The sequence below is a fragment of the Octopus bimaculoides genome, chromosome 6 (genome assembly GCF_001194135.2).
Source record: "Octopus bimaculoides isolate UCB-OBI-ISO-001 chromosome 6, ASM119413v2, whole genome shotgun sequence".
In the NCBI taxonomy this organism is placed as follows: Eukaryota; Metazoa; Mollusca; class Cephalopoda; order Octopoda; family Octopodidae; genus Octopus; species Octopus bimaculoides.
Genome location: NC_068986.1, coordinates 106407110 through 106412748, shown reverse-complemented (window position 1 = coordinate 106412748; position 5639 = coordinate 106407110). Strand labels below are relative to the sequence as shown.

Here is a 5639-nt window from a genome sequence, read left to right as displayed (position 1 = left end):
TATATATATATACATATATATATATATATATATACACTATATAATACACACACAAATATTTGCATTCATGCATTAACATTCCAACAATTGCACTTTGTATCTTCGGTATAAACACTTTTCTTATTAAAAAGAAATAGAAGAGAATATACATACACATACATATAGGTATTGGCTTTGCTTTATACCAAATCCGTGTACTTTCAATTCGAATATATATTTGTAACTTGACAGAAAAACTGCAGGATCGAAAGTATTAGAAAGAGACTTGATGGTTGGATTCTTGTACATAATACACCCTATGAATCATTTTCTCTGTGGGAATATCAATATACTCAGCTGAATTTGTAAGAATTTAACATTACGGAAAACGTGTCAATTAGATGCATTGCAGGATTTAATACATAAAAAGTATACTATCTATTTCTAGATTCGCTGCGTTCCAAACGACATGATCACAAACAACTGGAAAGGACAGTTCACGTAATGTTCTAAATGGCGTCTGCTCATCAGAAACGAACAAATAATTGGGAAGAAGACATTACATTTTCAGTTTTGTCAACCTATGCTGAAATTTGTGTTAATAGAACTTTTGCTGTTTTAAGGTTTGATCGAGTATTTAACTCTACTAAATGACGGGAGAAACATGATGAATAAACTTGATCAATAACCATGATGAAATATTGTTATATCTCAAGCTACTGCTATCTAGCAGCTTCGGATGATCTCTACTCAACCGATACACAACTGCTACTCGACTGCTACTCAACACACCTAACACGGCCAGACTACCTCTATTTATATGTCTTGGGAGATCCTACTTCTTTGCCTGGGGGCGTTGATACAACAAATATGATGAATAAACGTGTCTTATATCGACTCTAGTGAGACCACCTATAATCCGATGACAGAAATATCCTGTTTTAAAGCCATCTAAATTAGAACCGTCTCTCAATATTTCATGTTACTTCGTGTAACATCAGCTAAATAACAATAAATTTATTTTACTAAATTCTTCAGAAATTTTAAAATTCATTGAATCAAAGATGATGTATTTCAAGAATAAATAAAGTATCAAATGTGTTAAAGTGATTTACTGCAAAGCCTTCCTTCAAAATTTCATGCTATGTTCTCAGATTACTAAGGTTATTTCTCTGAATTATTCATATTTAACAATAAATTGAAACAAATTTATTATATTTCAAAAGAACTATGGTAAAGTGATCTAAATTACAACCGTACATCAAAATTTCATACTAATCTATGTTCAAGCACGAGTTTAATAATGACAAAATTACTTTACTAAATTCTTCGATATTTTTGAAAATTACCTGAAACAAAGTGCCTCTCAAAAGAAAATGCTAATAAAAGCGTTCGCATTCTTTCGCTCCATGCGTTTTCTTAGCTTTTACGTTGAAACAATATGCGACAAGTAACAGTCTTAACTTTTACGTTCATAGTACTAACTTTGCGCTCTCCAAACAGGAGGTAACAACAGCATATCTGAAACACTAAAATGACAGTGATATCTCTAATGATATATCTTTATAATTATCGATACATCGTAATCAAAATTTATTACTGAATCTGAAAAACGAGTAAAATCTTTCACAAGTGTGTGGTATATATGCTTACACACGCAGGCATACACTCACACATATACACACAGAGGTACACACACGCCCACACATACGCACCCATATATGTATAGAAGCATATATTTATATATATATATATATATATATATATATATATATATATATATAGAGAGAGAGAGAGAGAGAGAGAGAGAGAGAAAGAGAGAGAGGGCGGGGGAGATGATAGATAGATAGATAGATAGATATGTCTAAATCTAGGCATACAGTGTATCTGATGGCACATATAGTACAATTATTTCGGATCCTATATGCAAAGCTGGGTCTCCAATACCCTTATATCACAGGCAGTAAAAAGCTTTTTACCTGAGTATGTGCCAATGAAATTGGGGTGCGTCGGATACACTCATGCGTCTTTCGTTATGTCATCAAATACGGTACATTCGATCACCGTATAGAATGCATGCACATATACATAGCTACTAGTGTATACAATAAAACACGCAGATTTAAAAATAGACACAGAATCTATGAAATTAATACGGACGATATGGCCCACAGGAATTTGTCTTCTTTTTGGATTTAATGAATTTGCCAAGACACTTCATATTACAGTCCTGAAGATGGGAGTACAAGACGTTACAATAAAGTGGAGGTCATTCTTACCCATAATATGAAAGAATATTAGTGGAATATTCCGGGGAAACCCTCTCTAAATTGTAAGCTCAACAAACCAGAAAATTAATGATCTAAGATATAGAAGGGGTGATGTTTTCTGCATAAATTAGTTATCCGTCAGATATCAATACAATATTAATAGTGAAAGACAACATATAAGGTGGACTAATGAAAAATCTTTAGATACTAACTCATGTAGACTATAACCTTAGAATTTACTTCTGAATACACGGCCAAGTTTTCTAACTACCGTTGGACCAATTTTGTATAAATGTATGAACGTATGCACGTATTATGTAGACATACACATGTACACATACATGAATGTATACATGCATACATACATACATACATACACTTATACATACATAATAGTGAAACTAAAAACAAATGCGCAGGCGTATTTTATCACTCAAAATTGCGTGTTTGAACGTTTTCTTCAACAATTATGCTCTGATGCGTTACTGATGTTTATTTTGTTTTTGTTTCCTTGTTTTTGTTTTTTTAACATACATACACCCACGTTGTTATATGTGTAAGTGAAACATATTTACCTCAACAACTTGGTAGCATTCAGACTGGATTATAAATAATACTTCTCACCGCGTGAAATTTCGCTTCGACAATCATGGCTGACACAAATAACAATACAAACAAACACAGCCACCAACGCCGCACGAATATCCTCCACACTTCGCTTGTCTCATGTTTAAACCGCGATTTATTTTGGTGCTGTCAAAAAGCACGTTAAAATCCGTCTATCAGTTACATGAAGCTGTTAAATAGGCACTGGGACGAAATCTTCCCAAACATAAACCATATTACAGACAGCAATTATTATTTCAATTCTTGTGATGTCAGTCGCTATTCTGAAGAGACCTATATAGGTACAAAAGCTGTCATAGATGATAGCAGAAAATTGTTGAAGGTATAACGCTGACGTAACTCCCAAGCTGATCGGAAAGATAGTGCTGCAGAGTATAAACAGCTTAAAACAATTTCAGATATTTTCTCCAGTCTCGCTAAACCATAGTTTCCTAATCTTTTTTCGCATGTACCCAGCGAAACCATTTCAATACTTACAGCCACGCAACCAAAATCTACTTTTATGTAACAAAATTAGTTTTTGTAATTGAATTGCAAATGATTGCAAACTATTTTATTATTTCTATATAAACAATATCTGATGTTATTTCTGCAGTCACGCTTTACATTGCACAGAGACTGGAAGGAAGAGAAAGACCAAAAAAAGACATGCTGAGAGAAATAGAGTTAAAAATACAAGATGATGAGAGAGAGAGAGAGAGAGAGAGAGAGAGTTAAACATACGAGTGTATATGAGGGGTTTTGTGGCAGACAATGAGTAAAGACACGCTAAACATATAATGAGAGAGAAAGAATGATAGGAACAGAGGAAGTGGAGAGAATACAGAGTAGAGGTAGTAAATGACAGAGTAGTTATGGGAAGAGTTAAATTTGTTTCAATTAATTTTATTCTATTCTAATTTAAGGTAGTAAATAATTTTTGAAAATTGGTATTCATTTCATTCTTTTGTATAAGCACCAAGGAATTTGATGAAAACTAAATTATGATTATTGTGTATACACTATATTTCTTGATATTACCCATGGTGGAAAAATTATACTTCCAACATTGTGGCATCTTGATTTTAATATAGTTGGACATTTTCATTGATGTGAATAACCAGCAATAACTGTGGTTGTATGTATTGTTTATTAATGTGATTGTAATATATTCAAATAGCGCCAGGCGTTTGTTAATGTGATCCCTGCAGCTGATGACTTACAGAAAGTTCTGCAATATTTAGTTCGAAATTTGATAAAACTAGTCGTAATTCCCCAAACTGTTTTATTTCCATTCGGTTTCTATTGTCAGTCAAAATTTAATTTACTGCACAAAAACTTTTTTCTCTAAGATAAAAGGACGAAGAAACTGTAAAAACTAGCTTGGCATCTTTCCACAATATAGGATACAAAAGATTACATTGCAATTATATTTCACACAATCTTCGATTTTTAAATATCCTCTTTACTTCATCATTTTAGAAATCAATGATGGTTTCCTTTAAACCATTTTTTCTTCTTCTATTTTACCAACGATAGAGATTTTTTTCAACTCAGTCAGGAATCTACTGTTTAATCATTAAGTCCTGTCTCATATCTTCTTTCAACTGTTGTAAAACAGTATGTCCTCAGATTATCGTCTGTAAATAATTGTAAAAGGATTTCCATTGATGGAAACTGACAAGACACCTTTCTAAAAAGGTTTCGCTTGTACAGTTCAATTTTCCTTATGTATTGGATTACAATTGTTTCTTTGTATTTGAAAATTCAGGCTTTTCATCTTGTCATAAATATATCAGCTTATTACATCGCATCGCTGTGAATAAACTCAATGCACTTTGCTAGTTGGATATTAAAATTCATAGGTAAACCTTCAACAATAGTACTGTTAATCATGGTGAAGTGTTTCAAACAGGATCCTTTTCATAGCCATAAAACTTCAGTGTAAAGAAACAGTGCTTCAGTATATCGAATTGATAGAACAGCCTATTTATATAAAGCATGAGATCTGAATTTTCTAACTGTAAATAATACAAACATCCAGCTTGAAAACAGCTGCTCATTAAATATTTTAGCAATAAGGTACAGTCCATGAATTACACAGTGAATATATATATGAACATCTATGTGTATCTTTGTGTTTGTTTGTCTTACCACCGCTGCTTATATATCAGTTAATTTTTTTTACGTTTTACGTGATTACGTATTACGCTAATCTTAGCAGTTAATCAGAAGAGAAGAAAAAAATAAGAACCAGACTTAAAAAGTAGTAGTGTTTCAAACTGTTTCACTAAAACCCTTCAAGTTGGTTATAGTGAATAGCTGCAGTTCAATGATTAAAACACGCAAAAGATTTTTTAAAAACTAAAAGATAACCATAGGCCACAACATTCCTGAAGATATAAAAGTACAACGAAGGAGTTTACATTATATTGGGCACTTTAGTTTTACTTGCTCTGAAAGATTATTGACTTGGATTTGCTGCATTTTTATGGGTTATTAGCAGAACTACTTGAAAGGTTTCTATCATTTGCTCACTTGTTCTTAATGGTGACAAGTATATAAAATTGTGGATTGAAATAAAGCAAGAAATCATTTAGTGAGATAAAAATCCCAACCCGAGTCGCCGGGAAAGATTGTGAGATTTACGTGTGGCTGTATGGTTAAGAGACTTAATTCCTAACTAAGTTCAATCCCACATGTAAACTTTGGGTAGTATATTTTACTACAGACTCGCGAGGACAACAGACTTGTGTGTGGATTTCGTAGATAGAAGCTGATATA

The 5639-nt window shown here is 32.6% G+C and overlaps 1 protein-coding gene and 1 long non-coding RNA gene across 17 annotated transcripts in view; one reads left to right on the top strand and one right to left on the bottom strand.

Moving 5' to 3' along the window:
* The window catches only part of LOC128248163 (uncharacterized), a 51365-nt gene extending 50321 nt beyond the window's left edge, over positions 1–1044 (top strand). For all 5 annotated transcript variants that reach the window (XR_008264462.1, XR_008264461.1, XR_008264463.1 and 2 more), the window contains exon 3: positions 428–1044. This is a non-coding gene — a long non-coding RNA (uncharacterized LOC128248163). The remainder of the gene's footprint in view (positions 1–427) is intronic.
* Positions 1–5639, bottom strand: part of LOC106871985 (FMRFamide receptor) — a 337948-nt gene that overhangs the window by 41777 nt on the left and 290532 nt on the right. Inside the window, exon 1 of one of the 12 annotated variants that reach the window (XM_052969026.1) lies at positions 2825–3138. The exons of the other annotated variants lie outside the window; for them this stretch is intronic. The gene's annotated coding sequence lies outside the window, so the exon portion shown is untranslated. Of the gene's footprint in view, positions 1–2824; positions 3139–5639 lie in introns of those variants that run through there. 12 annotated transcript variants of the gene reach the window in all.